The sequence below is a fragment of the Trematomus bernacchii genome, unplaced genomic scaffold (assembly GCF_902827165.1).
Source record: "Trematomus bernacchii unplaced genomic scaffold, fTreBer1.1, whole genome shotgun sequence".
In the NCBI taxonomy this organism is placed as follows: Eukaryota; Metazoa; Chordata; class Actinopteri; order Perciformes; family Nototheniidae; genus Trematomus; species Trematomus bernacchii.
In genome coordinates, this window is record NW_022987447.1 from 1600390 (window position 1) to 1621817 (window position 21428).

The 21428-nt window shown below is 48.3% G+C and overlaps 5 non-coding genes and 1 pseudogene across 5 annotated transcripts; 5 read left to right on the top strand and 1 right to left on the bottom strand.

The window, feature by feature from the left end:
• Window positions 1-4913: 4913 nt before the first annotated feature.
• On the top strand, window positions 4914-5030 carry LOC117492735. The gene has a single exon (XR_004556889.1). It is a non-coding gene; the product is annotated as a U5 spliceosomal RNA (small nuclear RNA).
• A 148-nt stretch (window positions 5031-5178) lies between these two features.
• LOC117492679 lies at window positions 5179-5370 on the top strand. Its single transcript, XR_004556882.1, has one exon. It is a non-coding gene; the product is annotated as a U2 spliceosomal RNA (small nuclear RNA).
• A 5056-nt stretch (window positions 5371-10426) lies between these two features.
• LOC117492667 lies at window positions 10427-10609 on the top strand. The gene has a single exon (XR_004556881.1). It is a non-coding gene; the product is annotated as a U2 spliceosomal RNA (small nuclear RNA).
• A 315-nt stretch (window positions 10610-10924) lies between these two features.
• Window positions 10925-11089, bottom strand: LOC117492772. The gene has a single exon (XR_004556895.1). It is a non-coding gene; the product is annotated as a U1 spliceosomal RNA (small nuclear RNA).
• A 366-nt stretch (window positions 11090-11455) lies between these two features.
• Window positions 11456-11572, top strand: LOC117492743. The gene has a single exon (XR_004556890.1). It is a non-coding gene; the product is annotated as a U5 spliceosomal RNA (small nuclear RNA).
• Window positions 11573-11719: 147 nt separating this feature from the next.
• On the top strand, window positions 11720-11800 carry LOC117492686 (annotated as a pseudogene).
• The last annotated feature ends 9628 nt before the right edge of the window (window positions 11801-21428 follow it).

The following is a 21428-nucleotide window of genomic DNA, read 5'->3' on the forward strand; positions in this document are numbered from 1 at the left end:
ATTTACTGTAGATATTTTACAGTAAATTAGAATAAAAATATAACTAAATACTGTGACTTTACAGTTGCCATGCCCATGGAATTACTGTGATATAGCAGTACAGAGCTGTGGTATTATGGTACCTTGCTGTACATAAATTACAGTAATTACCTGTATTTTCACACTTTTACTTAAGTAATGCAACACATTAGCCAGTAATTTACTGTAAATATAAAAATGTAAATAATACGATAATATATTGTAAATTTGACTAGTTAACTGGGATTTTACCATAACTACACAATTCAATCAGCTCAATCAACAAAGAAAAACAAAGAAAATGCCCATTTTAACTTTGTATTACTCCATTGAAGTGCAAAGTACATTTCACAGTGTCTTGGACATGTTGTTACGGCCCCAACCTCTACTCCGTGGTAGTGGCTCGTGCTGAGACCCGCAACATGAAAGAATACACGCAATAACCGGTACTTGGTAACGAGCATTTATTGATCATCAGCCGTTTGCTCACACAAGTGAAACGGGAAACAAAAAGAGGTCTGGAGGACTGGCCAAAAGGAACAAACAGAAGGAGGGAACCCGAGCCAGCCACAGAGCTCCCCCCCCCCTAACCAGAAATCTATTATAAACCCTATGAGAAACAAAATAAAGCCGCGAAAACTGGACTACCAGGTCCTCCAGGCTAAACATAAAACATCAGCAAAAATATGGCCTACAGTTCAAAATGGCAAAGAGGTATTCTAAGGAGAGTGTCTCCCGGCGTTAGGATAGGCGAGACATCCTTCTCCTCCAGCTTCTCTTTATATACACACAGCTGAGTGGAATTTGGAACACCTGGGCAGAGGCGGAGCCAGGGGCAGACCAGGTGCACCCCATGCGCACTAACATGCGCAGCAGGGAGACAGAAAAGAAAACAAGGAGGGGAGCACTTAACACATGTCTACACAGACATCCACTCGAAGCCAACCATTTTTCTGAAGAATGTGCTGACATGGGGGTTTAAATTGCCATGTCTCTTTTTGGCTTTCGAGCCCGTCTCAGGATTAATGCCCAGGAAGCACCTGAAAACAATAAGCCAAGACAACAATTTCAATTTTACATAGATTTATATGTTGCATAGTTTATTTTAAGGCACATGCAGCGGTGCCCCTTTCAATTTAAGTAGAACCTGCACCAAAGAAAGAAATTAGTATTGGAAGCCAAGCAAGAGCGATAAAAGCAATCTTAATTTGTTGTGTTAAGGGTGGATAGCCCCCATTGTTCTGTGTGTCAAAATGAAAGACAGCCCACACACTTATCAATCATCAAACCGTGGGGTCTTATTCCATTACGTGTTGATTTCTATCAACACGTAATGTTGTATCGATGTATAGAGATGTACTACCGCAAAAGTATTCTCCGTCGGGATTTCCTGCAACAACACCACGCCGTTATCGTGATTCTGATTGGCCAGAAGACATTATCAAAGATGTTCTATTGAGAAGACGATCACTACGTGACAAAAGTTTTCAAAACCGTTTCTAGTCTTCGGTATTCTTGTTTTTGGCGTGAGAATAGTTTGGGCAGCGTGAGAGCGTGAGATTGAGAGTGAAAGCGTGTGTCACACGCCAGATGCGTGAGAGTTGGCAACCCTGCGTTTAAACACATTTAAATAAATAAAGGGCGGTGTCGGCCGTCAGCGAACCGAGCCCGGTCGTCAACGGCCCGCTAGCGACCGGCTCGGTTCGCTGACAACCGGACGTACTGTGATTCTCCAGAACACACAGTTGGCCAGTCCCCTGTGTAGCATATTATTTTCGATGACAGATGAGCAGATCGCCACTGGGCTTTCAATTAAAGACACAGCCACGCAAAAACTGCGGCATGTACAGCTCCTTATACTGCAATGAGTGAAGTGCGCTACACCCCTGATCGTTTCACCATGAAGTTATCCTTCTGCGCTGTGTTGCGTGCATGGCTTCCTTCTGCAGGGGGAGACGCGCTCTGCCGGCGGTCTCGTTCAGGATCCGAAAATACAATTTAAATATTTTTGCACACTTATTCCTAGTGTGCCACTGGTTACGGTCCTGCGTGCCAATGGTGGCACGCATGCCAGGGGTTGCCGACCCCTGCACTAGAACAGGTGTTAGTGGTATTCTGCCCTGCAGAGGCTGTTTGCCGTAAAATATGGTAAACTATTAGCTAACGTTAGCTAACTAACAGTGACGTGAATGAGGGATAGCTAATGGTGTAGCTTGTTGAATAAAGCTATTAGCTAGGTAGTGCTAGGTAGCTAGCTAGCTGTACAGCTAGCTAGGCTTAATGTTAATTAAAAAAATGGCAGTAATTATAATGCAAAACTGCAGGGCAGTATTCTTAACCCGTTAAGCACAATTGCCCCCGGTACCACAGCGTCCCAGGGCTTGTTACAATGTAACAACCTATTAACGTTGCATACCCACTTAACGGGAAGAAACTAAGCTAACAGATGATAATAACCATTTTTACCTAAACGAAACACAATTCCAACACCAAGCGTCTAAATCAGCACTTAACGAACGCTAACGCTAACCCTTTCTAGCTCCGAGCTAGAGCTTTTCTGGTTCAGCTCCGGTTTCCCTTTTCTGCTCCCGCTTTGTTCACACCACTCAGAGCCGGGATGGTGCTGCCGCTGCTGCGTCATGACGTCACCGTTTACATCGCTGATTTGCTCTCCAACGGCGCTCACAACAACAACAACGGGGGACTGCGTCGGGTCGATGATCGTGTTGCTTTTAATCATACGAAGCCAGATTAAATTAAATAACGACTTCTCCAACCTTATACTTTTCTCCAGAGTGCCGTGGTTCATTGTTTATGAATGTGTTTCAGCGGCATTTACCGACCGCTGCAGTGCTGGCTGCTCTTCCACGGGAGTTTATTCTCCCGTTAGCTCTGGGTTAGCTCACACGGCTCTAAAGTATTCACTGTCTGACTGTCACACAAGCAGCTGATACATATCCCCAGTTGCCCTTAAGTGAATGTGTGTCAGTCTGAATTGACGCTGTTTGGCATCACAACGCTGTTATGAAAGTTTCTCTGGTATAACATGGGTGATGTTAGAATAGCAACCGAAGCTAAACTGATTACTTGCTAAGCCGTTTTCTACAGGCACATTTTACCGGCATATTTTTCATTATGATTCTACTTGTGATAGTCGGACATGACAACCTGTGCAGCCCATGTATTGATTCCACCCGATAGCTGCTATAATAAAAAACAAAACGTCTGCCTGCTCTCCACAATGATCAATAACAGCGAACGGATGGTCAAAGTAAGGTACAAATAAACAGAATCACACGAAGCCTGGTTCATGTTGCCTGACTTTATAAAGTGTGTTTTTTGTGTGTGGTTGTCTTCTAGTCACTTTGCTCAGCGCTACTGCTTGTAGGCAGGCATGACGAGACTCTTCAGTCGACCCATGTTCAGGGGAGGTGGGTTTAGTTTCCTGCACGCCTCGACGTAAGAGAGACGTAAGCGACGCCGCCTCTTAGCTTAACAATTTTTTGGAGCTGGAAACGAACTGGATTCCAGGAGCTAAGAGGCGGCGCCGCTGCGGTGTGAACAGGAAAAACCGGTACTTTTCAGGCTCTAGCTCCGAGCCGGCGCTGAAAACGCGTTGGTGTGAAAGGGGCATGAGTAATTTTTTCGACAATTTTTTAAAACTTCATTTTTGATTATTTTAAGATATCATTAACCGTTTTCTTCACTTTTTTCTTCTTTCCACGGGTGGGTGCGCATGGCAGGCCGCCTATGAGCATCCGAATTCGGCCTGGAACCTCCAGGATTTGTGGGCTAAGCTCCATAAACTGACAAAATCACCCAGAAATGTCCCTTTTCCAGCCCAAACATATATAATACAAATACATTTAAATAGTAAAAGGTACAATTGTGCCCCGCATTACCCGGAATTTGATTTATATAGCCACATGATAGTGATTAAAAATCATTTTCATGGAAAAAAGTGTTAAAACGCCTGATTAAAGCATATGCAAGAACCCAGTGAGCTCCAGACTATGTGCATTGTGCTAGGGAACCATATTAATGATATAATAAATGCATTTAAATGCAAAGATAATGATTTAAAATCATTATAGGGGGAAAAGGGTGGAGAGAACCTCACTTTCCAAGGCAGAAATAGTGATTAAAATGCAGGGAAACTGTCTTAAATGTGGACAGAGAGTACCCAGAGAACCAGGCTGCTGCAGCAGCAGCAGGACAAAGACAACCACGGTGAAAACATAACATGTTTACCCGAGAATAGTGTTCAAAATACTATTGGGAAGTGTTGGGAAAAGTGGTGTGAATAGAGACAGAGTGTACCCAGAGAGCAGGCTGTGCAACACCTGACTTTTTAAGGCAGGAATAAGTGTTTGAAATAGTCTGATACATCCAGGGCGCATCACTGCACTTTAGAAGCCAGAAATAAGGTTTAAATGGTCGGGAAAAGTGTTTTTAAATGTCTGGAAGAGAGTTTTAGCCTGTCATTTTGCACAATATAATTTAACATTGAACCTCTCCTGGAAATGCACAGAATATATACATTTTCAGGAGAGGGTCAATGTTAAATTATATTGTGCAAAATGATTGGCTAAAACCCAGAAATAAGTGTTTGAAAGGCGGGGAAAAGTTGTTTAAAATAGTCTGATACTACCAGGGCTCATCACTGCACTTTAAAACCCAGGAAAAGTGATTGAATCCTGGGTATACATTTTTTAAATAGTCTGATACCTCCAGGGCGCATCACCGCACTTTACAAGCCAGGGAAGGTGCCTGAATCCTGGGTATACATTTAGTAAATAGTATAATACCTCCAGGGCGCATAACTGCACTTTCACCGCGAGGGATTGGACTGGGACAACTGCGGTGCTGTCTGTTCTCGAGGACGGCCTCCACAATTACTCTGGTTTCTCTTCAAAGCGTATAAGTCTTTCGCCTTTTACTAAAGACTTCCGTGGAGAGGAACACCTACGAGTTCAACCTATTTTTGGTAGGCTTGGCCGTTTGGCTGAGCATTCTGAGTTTGTGAAAGACAAGAAAAGGGTTAGGGTTAGGGGTTAACCCAGTTACGCAGCGCCTCTGTTATGCCAGGTCAAAAGAGCCGCACCAAGACCGGCGGTGACTGCGCAACGAGTCCGTCTCCTGCAGCAAACGTTAAGGGTCATCGCTTCTCGGCCTTTTGGCTAAGATCAAGTGTAGTATCTGTTCTTATCAGAAACTGCGCTCTTGGTCTTTTGGCTAAGACAGCGGTCACCTCCCTTTGGAAGGAAAACATTTGCCTGTTGTGGCACTGTTTTCTGCTCCTCATTTGGGAGGATATTGTATTGTATTGGTGCATTGTTCCTCTGTTATTCACTGTCTTTGCAGATCTGGGAACATCATAGGTTGCAAACTTTATCCTCTGGCCCCAACAACTGAACCAAGGAATGACCCGGGAGAAACTTACCTGGAACATCGGTTTCACACCTCACCGTCTGGCCCCGGCAGCTGAACCAGGGAAGTGTGAGTACCCTCTTTTAAGTATTTAATGGTCCGGGATCACTGTCTGCTGTTTTTAACTCAGATCCAATTAAGTGTGTGGTGCCTCCAACATGTCGGCCAACCATGCCGGCATGCAGAGGCACCATAGTGTGAGGTTCACTTTTGTGGAGAAGGATGGGAGGCAGCTGGCGTTGTCCAGATTGGACTTCTCCAGGAACCTCATTCAAAAAGCTTTGAACTTCTCCCCTGAGGATCTGAACTGCATCCTCACCCTTCCTTTTAACAAAGGCTTCGATGTTAGCTTCCGTACCCTTTTAGAGAATTTTGGACTAAATTTGAAACTGTAAAAGCCCAGTTTTTTGCCTTTGCTGTTGAGAAACTAACTGACAATGCCTTGAAAGTAGTCATTGTCAGGATGTTCAATGAGACAGTAACTGCAGAAGACATTCACTTTTGGCTGGGCAGATACTGCACTGTAAAAGGCCCGGCTACCAAAGTGAGAGATGAGGACGGCATTTGGAACTGTGCCTGGCGGGTCCCCATTCAACAAGGGCAAGACCCCCAAGGCTTTCAAGGCCTTAAACAACTCCCATCTATGATAGTACTGGGGAACAACAGGGGCTACATTCACTACCAGGAACAGCCCAAACTCTGCCGCAAGTGTGGAGAGCATGGGCACCTGGCGGAGGCATGCCAGCAGATGGTGTGTCGCAAATGCAAACAAATTGGGCATATTTTTGAGGAGTGCACAAATGGCAGAAAGTGCAATCTTTGTGGAGAATCCAACCACCTCTTCAGAGATTGCCCTCAGTCTTTTGCCAACAAGCTTAAGGCTACAAGAGTGAGTAGACAAAATGGCAGACAAAAGAAAACGGGTGAGGGGCTAATTGAAGAGGCGGGGACAGAAAATGCAAACCTCCCCCCAAATCCTGTGAATGGAGAAAAGGGGAGCAGATGAGGAGGGGCAAGGGGAGGGACCTGTAAATACTCCGCAAATAGAAAGTGAAGAAGTTACAACGCAGGAAGAGGGCGGAGCTATACCTGAAACTGAAAAGGAAAAGGAACCTGACACTCACCCGCAGAGGGATAGCAATGATCCCCCCCTCCCCAATGTGCAGCAGTCCATGAGGCCTTTAGCAGAATGTTTGTCAGGGTTGTCGTCCGATTCTCCCACAGGGGAAGGGGAGGGACTGGTAAGTGCCCAGCCAATGGAGGGTGGAGGGGATACAATGCAGGAAGGAGGCGGAGCTGTGCCTGAAAGTGAAGGGGAGACTGACACTCAGCCGCAGAGCGACAGCAACGACGCCCCCCCCCCCAACGCACAGCAGTCCAAGAGGCATGTATCAGAATTGTCCCTTGATTCGCCCATGGTCTCAGAGAAGAGGGGAATAACTGACTACTGGTGAAAGATGGTCGGGCACTTCTAGTACACTTGACTTTCATGGGAAAGGACTTTAACGTCTTAAATATCTATGGCTTTAACGACAAGAATGATAGGTACGACCTTTTAGAAGAGCTGCAACCCCACATGCTAGGTAGGGCACCCTTAGTTGTAGGTGGAGATTTTAACTGTATTTTGAACAAAAGTGATAGGAGAAGAACAGGAAATGATTTTACACTTGATAAAACATCGGTCTTATTACAGAAAATGTGCAAAGACTTTAAGCTAACGGACTGCTTTAAAGCCATGCATCCTAGGGAAGAGGGTTTCACCTGGCTCAGTAGTGATGGCACCAGAGCCTCTCGTATAGATTATATCTTAACACGAGATAGCCCACCGACTGATGCTAGAATGACACCCGTCTTCTTTTCTGATCACACAATGCTCTCCTGCACCCTCTCACTCCCTCATGGTGTGACAGCAGGAAGAGGTTTGTGGAAGTTCAACTGCTCCCTCCTGGAAGATGGGGACTTAGTTAGACAGTATAGGGAGCAGTACCAAGAGTGGCAGACCCTTCAAGACTCATACGATACACATGCACAGTGGTGGGAAATGGTGAAAAGAAGGACTCAGACTTTCTTTAGACAGGCAGGTAAAATAAATAAACATAGGGACAATAGACGCATGATGGGACTGCAGAAACGACTCCAGCGATACTTTAAATTAAACCAACAAGGGATGGACTTTAATGAAGAAATAAAACAAATTAAAACAGAAATGTCAGTTTTAGCGGAAATTAAAAGTAAATGTGTCATTTTAAGAAGTAAAGAGAGGGAAATAGAAGAAGGAGAAAAGTGCACCTGATTCTTCTTTAAAAAAATTATAAATAAGGGGGGCGGCATTTTTAGGCTGAAAACTGAAAATGGGTCCACAGCTGAAACGACATTGGAAATAATAGAAACTGTTGAGACATTTTATAGTGAACTCTATAGAAAAAAAACTGTGAATCAGGAAATAATGACAGAAGTTTTACTTTTTATCGAAAAAACAGTGGAGGAAACATTTATCTTAACCCAAGATTTTAAAATTGAAGAATTGAACGAATGCTTGAAAACTTTCAAGACAGGGAAATCGCCAGGGAAGATGGGATTCCCTTGGAATTCTACCTGACCTTTTGGGATTTGCTAGCACCTGACCTTCATGATGTATTTACGGACTTTGAAAGTCTAGGCCGACTTCCTGACAGTTTCACAACAGGGATAGTGACACTCTTACACAAAAACAAGGACAAGACGGACCTAAAAAATTGGAGACCTATAACACTTTTAAACCTTGACTGCAAACTCTTTAGCAAACTCTTAGCAGCACGTATGTCTTTATTCTTAGAAGAGCTGATCCACCCGGATCAAGCCTGTGCCGTGCCGGGGAGGAAGATCACAGACAGCCTCCTATTGATCCGAGACACCATCTGCTTTGCGAGAGATAGAAACTTTCAGCTTGTAGTCCTAAATTTAGACTTTGAGAAAGCCTTTGACCGGGTCTCACACCAGTACCTTTTCCAGGTATTAAAACAAATGGGGTTCCCGAAGAGGTTTATAGACTGGGTGGCACTGCTGTATCGGGGCACTACCAGCAAGTTTATTGTAAATGGGCATCTGACAAAAGCAGTCAATATAAACTGTGGTGTCCGTCAAGGTTGTCCACTATCAGCCCTCCTCTACATTATCTGTATAGAACCACTTGCACAGATCTTGAGAAGGGAACAACAAATCACTGGGGTACATATTCCAGGGAGCGGGGGCCTTCAAACAAAATGTATCTTATATATGGATGACATCAACCTTTTATGTACTGATCTTTCATCTGTCAACAGGACGCTGGACTTAACTGACTGGTTTGGACAGGCCTCTGGGTCAAAATTGAACATAAGCAAGACGCAAGCCCAATTTTATGGACCATGGACAGAGACTGAGAAGACAGGACTTCCCCTGACTGTGACCCAGACCGAACAAAAGATACTCGGGATTCAATTTGACAATGAAGGGGGAGGGAAAACTAATTGGACGAGTTTGGTAGGGAAAGTCAGACAGAGACTAGGATACTGGGGACTTAGAGGACTGACCATGGAAGGCAAGGTTTTAATCATCAAAGCAGTGATCTTACCTCTGCTTCTACTGGTCGGTTCTGTTTTTATCCCACCCAGGAGAGTGCTTCTAGAGCTAGAACGAGCAATATTTTATTTTCTGTGGGGGTCCAAGTGGGAAAGGATAACAAGAAAGGAGATGAAAAAGTCAAAACAGAAAGGGGGGAAAGGAGTTCCAGACCTCCACTTGTTTCTAGGAAGCAGATATGCAGCACTCCACATCTACGCTGCCACTGCCCCCTCCAAAAACCCAAAGAGACAATGACAACATTCTGGATGGGGACCTTTTTAAGAAGGATAAAGATCTTACCAATTGACCTCAAAGTACCAGTGTCCTTTAACCTGCCACCACCTTATGCTTTTATACAAACATTTTTAAAGAAACTTCAGCTTGAGCAGGAGGGTTTGCACATTTTAACTAATCATCGCTCCCTTCTCTCTGTTGTGCAGGAGCGAGAACCAGTGAGTCCAGTGCACGGGCTCGCTTTCGGTGAGCCCTCAACAGTTTGGTGCAACGTGAACCATCCCACTCTGACAAACAGACTCCGAGATATGTCATGGATGGTGGCTCATGAGATCCTCCCAGTCAGGTCCGTAATGCACTCCCGGGGCATGGCGGAAAACCCAACTTGCCCCCGACCAGGCTGTGGCGCACCTGAGACGGTGAGGCATCTGCTCTGGGAGTGCAGCGCTGCCGTAGACCAGTGGGCAACAGCCGACTCCTTACAATTCCCGTGCTTGCCGGCAAGGGAGGTCCTCACAGCACAGCTGGTAATGTATGGGGTGAGCCAAAAACAAGACTGTGCTAGGGTCTTTTCTAAGCAATGGCTCACCCTAGCTGCCATCAAAGACGCCATATGGACCTCCAGAAACTTGCTGGTAAGAAGGCACATGCAGATCCCCCCCGTGGCTGTGATCCGGATGGCTGCAGCAACAATAAAATCAGCGACATGCGGCACGCCCAGGACACAGCCACAAAGAAGAATCGCCTCTGTGCTCATTCGGACGAAGGAGTCGGAGCCACACGGGAAAGGTCAAAGCAGCGCAGGCCCGACTCTCCAGGAAAGACAGGGGGGAAGGAGCAACAGGGTGGGGGTCTCCTCTGAGCACCTTGACAAGACCCCGAGAGACACAACCTGTTAAAGGGGAGTGGGATGAGTTCCCCTTGACAGGGACTCACTGCGCTCCTGCACAGCACTTTACTCAATGCACCCCCTTTTTAAAGACCTTAAAAGGAAAATCGTTTACATATGACAGGTATACAATGTTTTTAATGAAAGGCGATGCTTTTATGAAAATGGGTCTGATGTCTTAATAAAATCTTACAGTGTACATTTATTTATTATATGATTGCTCAAAATACACCTGTGTGACAAAAATGTGATGTAAATATGAAAAGTGCATGAATTAAGTGTCAATAAAAAAAATAAAAAAAATCTGTTCTTATCAGTTTAATATCTGATACGTCCCCTATACGGGGACTATATATTAAATGGATTTTTAGCACTGGGAGCCGAAAGAGGGGCTTGCCCCGTTCACTCCACGCATCGACCCGGTATTGCAGCGCCTCCGGGAACGGTGCACCCATCTCCTGCCTTGTCGAAAAACAAACACAGACGCATCTCGAAACAACAACAAATGGTTTCATTTGAGGGCAGAAACTGCAGCACATCGGCAGCAGATCCTTTTTTGGACTCTATGCCAGAGAAGCTAAAGGTGACAAATTGAACTTGCCTTGGCTCTGGAGCGTGGCTCACTGCAAGGGACAGAGATATTTAGAGCCCAAAGGAAGGACACGCTGTGGGAGGACATTGACACCAGAAAGTCTTTCCTGGAGCAAAGAAGCTGCCACACATGCAAGCTGTAGCCAGGTTGTCTTTGACATTTTCTTACAACACTATAATCAGGGGAGAGCGCGAACGCAGTCCCCGACTACCACAAATTATGCAGTCGAGATTCCCACATTTGGGGAATTCGCAGCGGTCAGCATAGCCGGGGTGCAATGGCCGAGCCTTCGCCCTGGGTGAACCACCTTGGTGATCATGGTATCTCCCCTGCCAGGTAAGTATGAGTTGGATGGGTCAGAGGCAGGGTACTCTTGCAACGACAAAGGACACGGCGTGGCGGTTCCTGCCTCTGAGCCGGCCAACGCAGCCCATCAACCACATTTAACCCTAAGCCTTAAAGACAGATAAGTCTTGAAATAGAAATAGGTTCCAATCGGGGGCACAAACTGCAGCACAGCAGCAGGGGTCTTTTTTGGACTCAATGCCAAAGAAGCCACAGGTGAGAGCCATGAACCATGCTCGCGCAGCTCTAGCGCAGCTGGGGGAAAGGGTGTGGCCTGGGAGGTGGAAAAGCCAAGTCAGGGTCACCGCGAGGGATTGGACTGGGACAACTGCGGTGCTGTCTGTTCTCGAGGACGGCCTCCACAATTACTCTGGTTTCTCTTCAAAGCGTATAAGTCTTTCGCCTTTTACTAAAGACTTCCGTGGAGAGGAACACCTACGAGTTCAACCTATTTTTGGTAGGCTTGGCCGTTTGGCTGAGCATTCTGAGTTTGTGAAAGACAAGAAAAGGGTTAGGGTTAGGGTTAACCCAGTTACGCAGCGCCTCTCTTATGCCAGGTCAAAAGAGCCGCACCAAGACCGGCGGTGACTGCGCAACGAGTCCGTCTCCTGCAGCAAACGTTAAGGGTCATCGCTTCTCGGCCTTTTGGCTAAGATCAAGTGTAGTATCTGTTCTTATCATTTTTTCCAGGAAGGACATTTCGAACCACGAGGAGAAAGGAGCGATGGCCGGGAGGGCCGATGACGGACAGCCGATCCCAAGAGTCGGGCTGAGATTCACACTGCGCTTCCAGGCAGTTGGAGCAGACGAAGATGTCGTATCGAGGACGTGGTTCTGCAGGAAAGTCATCATGGAGCAGCTCCATCTGAAAGTTGATGTCATCTACTGCCTACAATGGAACCAGCAGGAGAAGGCTTTCGACGTCACCCTAAAGGACGAGCAAGTATACACAAAGGTTGCTAAGGACTGTGTTGCTGCTGCTATGGTAAAGCCGCTAGCCTGCTACAAGGTTTTAAATTTGGACAGACCAAATTTCAGGACAATCACGGTCCACATGTTTAATCCCTTTGTGACTGACAGAGCGCTGGCTGATTTTTTGAGGCTGTATGGGGAAGTGCTAACTGCTGCAAGACATGTCAAGGACACCATGGGGATCTGGACAGGTCGAAGGCAGTTCCAGGTGCTTCTTAAAGCTGAGCCAGAGGGTTTTGGCGGCCTCAAGCACCCGCCTGCCTCCTTCAGCCTTGGAGCAGATCGAGGGTACCTTTTCTACCCGCGTCAGCCAGCTTTCTGCAGGCGGTGCAGGCAATCAGGCCACGTTGAGGGAGGGTGCGCTGGCGCCAGCTGCCGTTTTTGTGGCCAAAGAGGACATGAGGCCAAAGACTGTACAGTGCCCAAGGCCTGCCATGGCTGCAGTGGGATCGACCATCTATACAGAAGCTGTCCTGAGCGTAGGAGGACGTTTGCGGAGGTAGCCGGGGCCAACAACCGGAGGGAAACGGAGTTCGAGGACCTTCTGGAAGGGCTTATCCAGTGCCAGAAGAATATGTTTCCGGTGGACACGGGGGAGGCCGCGGCGGTGGAGCGGGTACCGGGCGGCGGCTCGGGGTCTGACAGCGTGGGCCGAGGGCCTGCGGGGAATACGGACTCAACTGTAGCAGCCGATTTGGGGGTCAAGCCTGGGATACGTAAAATACAGGAGGCTTTCGGAACAGAGGCTCCAGAAGACAATGGGGACTGCTCGCAGGTCGGAGACAGTAAAAGGCCAAAGACAGAGGGGACGAGGAGGAAGGGGCGGGCCAAAGAGGTGGTGGCGGTGGTGGATGAAGGAGATGGGCAGCAGAAGAGGGAGGGGCCAGGGAAGGACAGTGACCAGGGGAGGGGTAAAGCGGACGATGGCCATGGTTTGGGTGGAGGGATGGTGGGGGAGGACCCAGGGGTTGTAGGGGTTGGGCTCCAGTCTGGTTTGCCACTGGACCGGGGGCTGCCGGCTGCTCCACTGCTGCAGCCACCTCCCTTGGGGGATGACACACAAGGGGGCGTGAGTCCCTCCACCTCTTCAAGTGTGGTTCCTGTGTTATGGGCCGACCAGATGGACAGTTTCAGTGAAGACCCCTATGCAGCGTGAAAATGGAGTGGGTAATTTTTCCTTTGTTAAGGCTTAACATTTCATCCTCATGACACGTTATTTTGATGTTCTCACTTTGAATGTGAGAGGAATGAGGAACACTGTTAAAAGAAGGACTGTTTTTGATTTTTTAGGCACTTTGCATGTTGCCATAGTTTTTTTGCAAGAGGTCCATCTGAGAGACATGGGGGATGTGGGGATGTTTTCAAGGGAGTGGACGAAAGGGGACTCAGTTTGGAGTGTAGGGGGGGTTCACTCTACGGGGGTTGGGATTTTGTTTTGTTTTAAGGAAATAAGGGTGGAGGATGTTTTTGTTATTGACCAGGGCAGGGCAATAGGGGCAGACATTGTTTGGGGAACAAGGAAGCTGCGGGTCATTGTGGTATATGGACCACAGTCACCGGCAGAGCGGACTAATCTGTTTTCATTAGTGGAGCCTTTCCTTGTTACCAATAGACAGGTAATTATAGGGGGTGATTTTAATGTTGAGCTGGGGAAGGGAGGGGATGCCAGCGACCAGTATATTTCACAACTCATGGTTAGATATGGGTTGGCAGATGGGGGTAAGGGGGTCAAGCCACACATAGACAGCCCCACGTGGCGTAACTCAAGAGGCGTGGCAAAACGTTTGGACTATTTGTTTTTTTCCAGGTCTTTAAACCTGATCACAGGTAGGACCATCCCTGTTTTCTTTTCTGACCATGATGGCCTGCTGTTTCGAGTAGATGTGGATGCGCTAACTTTTGGGCCTGGTTACTGGCGCCTAAATGTCAGTGTTTTGGAGGAAAAGTTTTTCAACCAACAGTTCCCTTTGTTTTTTAAGGGAGTGTTGGGCCTCAAACCGCTGTGTCAGGGGATACTAGAGTGGTGGGAGGTAGCCAAGGACAGAATTAAGACCTTCTGCTTAGGTTATTGCAAAAGGAAGGCAAGACGGTCAAAGAGGGAGATGTCCCATCTGCAGCGACTCCTAGAGCGTGAGTACGCAAAGGGGAACTGTGGTTCTACTATAAATGAAAATGTATGCAACTCTTTGAAGGCAAGGCTCAGACATGTCTCTGAAGGCAAGGCCCGGGCTTTCCTGGCGAGATCACGTTCAGAGTTCATTGAGCAGTCAGAAACATGTTCTGCTGCTTTTTTCAGCTCGGTACGGGCTAAAAAAGCAAGGCAGGTGGTGACAGGGTTTAGGGACAGTCAGGGTATTGTAGTGACAGAAGAGGGCCAGGTGGTGAGGGTTGCCACGGATCATTTCAGGGACAGCTTTAAGGAGAAAGATGTGGGAAGAGGGGATGATTTCCTGGAACTGCTGGATCGCCAGGTTCCAGGGGACATAGTGCAGGCTTTAGAGGTCCCTCTAACAGTTAGCGAATTGGAGGGTGCGCTCAACAGAATGAACAAGGGTAAGGTGCCAGGAATTGATGGCTTACCTGTGGAATTCTATGCAAAGTTCTGGAGCATATTAGGGCCAGTATTGTTGGAGGTGCTGACAGAGGTACTGCAGGCAGGAGAAATGAGCGGGTCTTTAGCCACCGGGGTGATCTCCCTCCTGTATAAGAAGGGGGATCGCACTGAAATAGGTAACTGGCGACCTTTGACCATGCTGTGTGTGGACTATAAACTCTTGGCAAAAGTTCTCACTGATAGGCTAGGCGAAGCAATGCCCCATGTGGTTCATGTTGACCAGACATGTGCGGTGCCAGGGCGCTCAACGAGATGGAACCTGCAGCTCCTAAGGGATGCTGTAGCTTGGGCAGAAGACAGAAACCTGCCACTCATGCTGGTTGCTCTTGACCAGACCAAGGCTTTCGACAGGGTGCAGTGGAGTTTTATGTTCAGCATTCTGGAGAGGCTAGGTTTTGGTAAAGTCTTTATAAGGTGGTTGCGCACATTATACATGGACGTGGGGAGCAAGGTAGTAGTGAACGGATACCTAGGCGATTTTTTCCGGTTACAATCGGGTGTGAGGCAAGGGTGCCCTCTCTCACCACTGCTATATGTGCTCTATATGGAGCCTTTGGCGGCAGCCATTAGGGCAGACCCAGGGGTCAGAGGTTTTCTAGTGCCTGGCAGCAGAGGGTTACGGGTGAAACTGTCCCAGTATGCAGATGACACCACTTTGCTGCTGGACAGGGATGAATGCCTTATTCGTTCTCTGCAAATCATGGAGGACTTCGGCAGGGCATCCGGTTCTAAGCTTAACTGTGCAAAGTCCTCGGTGAAGTTTTTTGGGAAATGGAGAGAAAGGATAGATGCACCAGGGGGTCTTGCTTTCTGCCCAGGGCCTATAAAAGTTCTGGGGGTCAGTTTTGAGTCTACTAAAAGTGCTTCCCTGAGTTGGGCAAGACGGCTTGAGGCAGTAGAGAGGAAAGTGTCTCTCTGGAAGAGTAGGCAGCTGACCTTCATAGGGAAGGTATTAGTGCTGAAGGTAGATATATTGCCATCCCTCCTATATCTCGCATACATATATCCGTTGCCGGTCAGCATGAGGAGGCCTCTCATGCGCCTCGTGTTTGGATTCATATGGGGTGGGAGATACGAGTATGTGGCAAGAGGCCGCATGCTGGCTGGGGTCGAAGCAGGGGGGAGAGATGTACCACATTTAACTCTGAAGATGGACTGCATTTTTGTTTCGACTTTATGTAGGGAAGTATCAGGCCCAGTAGTACATCCTTCTGGTTATTTTATCCGCCTTTTCTTTTCTTATCAAGCAAGAGAGCTTATGGCCTGGAGCAATTTGGGGCCCAGAGCGGAACAGCAGCCATGGCACTACCGCCATGCAGCAAGGTGGCTTCGGGCTCACCCGGAGGCTGCCGGGCCAGAGGTGAAACTCAATCACAGAACCCTATACAAAGAAGCCAGAGAGAAAATCAATGTCGGTCCTGTCATTGGAATACCATCCAAAGTGTGGAGGAGGATCCAGCCGAAGGGACTAGACAATAGGCTAAAGGACCTTAACTGGCTGTGCCTGCTTAGGTGCCTGCCAGTGCGGGAAATCATGCACCGTCATGGATTGGCAAGGTCTCCGGTGTGCCCTAGGCCAGACTGTAAGGATGAAGAGACCATCAGACATGTCATGTGGGACTGTCCTTTCGCACGGGGAGCATGGAGAAGAGTGGAAGGGTGGTTAGGACAGAGTTTTCCTGGTCTTAAGATGACATGGGATGGGATCGAAAGGGGCTCGGGTCCTGGTGAATATTGGGCAATGTTCCCCATTTGGCTAGTGGTAAGCCTGCTGAAGAGAAATCTGTGGCTGGCTAGGCAGGATGTTGTAAAGAACAAATGCTGCAGCAGCATAAGGGGGATCATAGGAAAAGTAAGGGCAGATTTGAAGGGGAGAATGGAGAGGGACATTGTGAAATGGGGACAACACGCCGCTTTGGAAAGATGGAAGGGGGGTTTAGGGCTGGTGGGGTGAAGACCAGATATATATATAGTAAAAGTGATATATGTGTTTGTATTGAATGTCCTTTGTTTACTTGTTTGTAAACTGTGTATAACAATGATGTAAATTGAAGATTTGTTATAATAAACGAAAAAAAAAAAAAAAAAAAAAAAAATCTGTTCTTATCATTTTTCCCAGGAAGGACATTTCGAACCACGAGGAGAAAGGAGCGATGGCCGGGAGGGCCGATGACGGACAGCCGATCCCAAGAGTCGGGCTGAGATTCACACTGCGCTTCCAGGCAGTTGGAGCAGACGAAGATGTCGTATCGAGGACGTGGTTCTGCAGGAAAGTCATCATGGAGCAGCTCCATCTGAAAGTTGATGTCATCTACTGCCTACAATGGAACCAGCAGGAGAAGGCTTTCGACGTCACCCTAAAGGACGAGCAAGTATACACAAAGGTTGCTAAGGACTGTGTTGCTGCTGCTATGGTAAAGCCGCTAGCCTGCTACAAGGTTTTAAATTTGGACAGACCAAATTTCAGGACAATCACGGTCCACATGTTTAATCCCTTTGTGACTGACAGAGCGCTGGCTGATTTTTTGAGGCTGTATGGGGAAGTGCTAACTGCAGCAAGACATGTCAAGGACACCATGGGGATCTGGACAGGTCGAAGGCAGTTCCAGGTGCTTCTTAAATCTGAGCCAGAGGGTTTTGGCGGCCTCAAGCACCCGCCTGCCTCCTTCAGCCTTGGAGCAGATCGAGGGTACCTTTTCTACCCGCGTCAGCCAGCTTTCTGCAGGCGGTGCAGGCAATCAGGCCACGTTGAGGGAGGGTGCGCTGGCGCCAGCTGCCGTTTTTGTGGCCAAAGAGGACATGAGGCCAAAGACTGTACAGTGCCCAAGGCCTGCCATGGCTGCAGTGGGATCGACCATCTATACAGAAGCTGTCCTGAGCGTAGGAGGACGTTTGCGGAGGTAGCCGGGGCCAACAACCGGAGGGAAACGGAGTTCGAGGACCTTCTGGAAGGGCTTATCCAGTGCCAGAAGAATATGTTTCCGGTGGGCACGGGGGAGGCCGCGGCGGTGGAGCGGGTACCGGGCGGCGGCTCGGGGTCTGACAGCGTGGGCCGAGGGCCTGCGGGGAATACGGACTCAACTGTAGCAGCCGATTTGGGGGTCAAGCCTGGGATACGTAAAATACAGGAGGCTTTCGGAACAGAGGCTCCAGAAGACAATGGGGACTGCTCGCAGGTCGGAGACAGTAAAAGGCCAAAGACAGAGGGGACGAGGAGGAAGGGGCGGGCCAAAGAGGTGGTGGCGGTGGTGGATGAAGGAGATGGGCAGCAGAAGAGGGAGGGGCCAGGGAAGGACAGTGACCAGGGGAGGGGTAAAGCGGACGATGGCCATGGTTTGGGTGGAGGGATGGTGGGGGAGGACCCAGGGGTTGTAGGGGTTGGGCTCCAGTCTGGTTTGCCACTGGACCGGGGGCTGCCGGCTGCTCCACTGCTGCAGCCACCTCCCTTGGGGGATGACACACAAGGGGGCGTGAGTCCCTCCACCTCTTCAAGTGTGGTTCCTGTGTTATGGGCCGACCAGATGGACAGTTTCAGTGAAGACCCCTATGCAGCGTGAAAATGGAGTGGGTAATTTTTCCTTTGTTAAGGCTTAACATTTCATCCTCATGACACGTTATTTTGATGTTCTCACTTTGAATGTGAGAGGAATGAGGAACACTGTTAAAAGAAGGACTGTTTTTGATTTTTTAGGCACTTTGCATGTTGCCATAGTTTTTTTGCAAGAGGTCCATCTGAGAGACATGGGGGATGTGGGGATGTTTTCAAGGGAGTGGACGAAAGGGGACTCAGTTTGGAGTGTAGGGGGGGTTCACTCTACGGGGGTTGGGATTTTGTTTTGTTTTAAGGAAATAAGGGTGGAGGATGTTTTTGTTATTGACCAGGGCAGGGCAATAGGGGCAGACATTGTTTGGGGAACAAGGAAGCTGCGGGTCATTGTGGTATATGGACCACAGTCACCGGCAGAGCGGACTAATCTGTTTTCATTAGTGGAGCCTTTCCTTGTTACCAATAGACAGGTAATTATAGGGGGTGATTTTAATGTTGAGCTGGGGAAGGGAGGGGATGCCAGCGACCAGTATATTTCACAACTCATGGTTAGATATGGGTTGGCAGATGGGGGTAAGGGGGTCAAGCCACACATAGACAGCCCCACGTGGCGTAACTCAAGAGGCGTGGCAAAACGTTTGGACTATTTGTTTTTTTTCCAGGTCTTTAAACCTGATCACAGGTAGGACCATCCCTGTTTTCTTTTCTGACCATGATGGCCTGCTGTTTCGAGTAGATGTGGATGCGCTAACTTTTGGGCCTGGTTACTGGCGCCTAAATGTCAGTGTTTTGGAGGAAAAGTTTTTCAACCAACAGTTCCCTTTGTTTTTTAAGGGAGTGTTGGGCCTCAAACCGCTGTGTCAGGGGATACTAGAGTGGTGGGAGGTAGCCAAGGACAGAATTAAGACCTTCTGCTTAGGTTATTGCAAAAGGAAGGCAAGACGGTCAAAGAGGGAGATGTCCCATCTGCAGCGACTCCTAGAGCGTGAGTACGCAAAGGGGAACTGTGGTTCTACTATAAATGAAAATGTATGCAACTCTTTGAAGGCAAGGCTCAGACATGTCTCTGAAGGCAAGGCCCGGGCTTTCCTGGCGAGATCACGTTCAGAGTTCATTGAGCAGTCAGAAACATGTTCTGCTGCTTTTTTCAGCTCGGTACGGGCTAAAAAAGCAAGGCAGGTGGTGACAGGGTTTAGGGACAGTCAGGGTATTGTAGTGACAGAAGAGGGCCAGGTGGTGAGGGTTGCCACGGATCATTTCAGGGACAGCTTTAAGGAGAAAGATGTGGGAAGAGGGGATGATTTCCTGGAACTGCTGGATCGCCAGGTTCCAGGGGACATAGTGCAGGCTTTAGAGGTCCCTCTAACAGTTAGCGAATTGGAGGGTGCGCTCAACAGAATGAACAAGGGTAAGGTGCCAGGAATTGATGGCTTACCTGTGGAATTCTATGCAAAGTTCTGGAGCATATTAGGGCCAGTATTGTTGGAGGTGCTGACAGAGGTACTGCAGGCAGGAGAAATGAGCGGGTCTTTAGCCACCGGGGTGATCTCCCTCCTGTATAAGAAGGGGGATCGCACTGAAATAGGTAACTGGCGACCTTTGACCATGCTGTGTGTGGACTATAAACTCTTGGCAAAAGTTCTCACTGATAGGCTAGGCGAAGCAATGCCCCATGTGGTTCATGTTGACCAGACATGTGCGGTGCCAGGGCGCTCAACGAGATGGAACCTGCAGCTCCTAAGGGATGCTGTAGCTTGGGCAGAAGACAGAAACCTGCCACTCATGCTGGTTGCTCTTGACCAGACCAAGGCTTTCGACAGGGTGCAGTGGAGTTTTATGTTCAGCATTCTGGAGAGGCTAGGTTTTGGTAAAGTCTTTATAAGGTGGTTGCGCACATTATACATGGACGTGGGGAGCAAGGTAGTAGTGAACGGATACCTAGGCGATTTTTTCCGGTTACAATCGGGTGTGAGGCAAGGGTGCCCTCTCTCACCACTGCTATATGTGCTCTATATGGAGCCTTTGGCGGCAGCCATTAGGGCAGACCCAGGGGTCAGAGGTTTTCTAGTGCCTGGCAGCAGAGGGTTACGGGTGAAACTGTCCCAGTATGCAGATGACACCACTTTGCTGCTGGACAGGGATGAATGCCTTATTCGTTCTCTGCAAATCATGGAGGACTTCGGCAGGGCATCCGGTTCTAAGCTTAACTGTGCAAAGTCCTCGGTGAAGTTTTTTGGGAAATGGAGAGAAAGGATAGATGCACCAGGGGGTCTTGCTTTCTGCCCAGGGCCTATAAAAGTTCTGGGGGTCAGTTTTGAGTCTACTAAAAGTGCTTCCCTGAGTTGGGCAAGACGGCTTGAGGCAGTAGAGAGGAAAGTGTCTCTCTGGAAGAGTAGGCAGCTGACCTTCATAGGGAAGGTATTAGTGCTGAAGGTAGATATATTGCCATCCCTCCTATATCTCGCATACATATATCCGTTGCCGGTCAGCATGAGGAGGCCTCTCATGCGCCTCGTGTTTGGATTCATATGGGGTGGGAGATACGAGTATGTGGCAAGAGGCCGCATGCTGGCTGGGGTCGAAGCAGGGGGGAGAGATGTACCACATTTAACTCTGAAGATGGACTGCATTTTTGTTTCGACTTTATGTAGGGAAGTATCAGGCCCAGTAGTACATCCTTCTGGTTATTTTATCCGCCTTTTCTTTTCTTATCAAGCAAGAGAGCTTATGGCCTGGAGCAATTTGGGGCCCAGAGCGGAACAGCAGCCATGGCACTACCGCCATGCAGCAAGGTGGCTTCGGGCTCACCCGGAGGCTGCCGGGCCAGAGGTGAAACTCAATCACAGAACCCTATACAAAGAAGCCAGAGAGAAAATCAATGTCGGTCCTGTCATTGGAATACCATCCAAAGTGTGGAGGAGGATCCAGCCGAAGGGACTAGACAATAGGCTAAAGGACCTTAACTGGCTGTGCCTGCTTAGGTGCCTGCCAGTGCGGGAAATCATGCACCGTCATGGATTGGCAAGGTCTCCGGTGTGCCCTAGGCCAGACTGTAAGGATGAAGAGACCATCAGACATGTCATGTGGGACTGTCCTTTCGCACGGGGAGCATGGAGAAGAGTGGAAGGGTGGTTAGGACAGAGTTTTCCTGGTCTTAAGATGACATGGGATGGGATCGAAAGGGGCTCGGGTCCTGGTGAATATT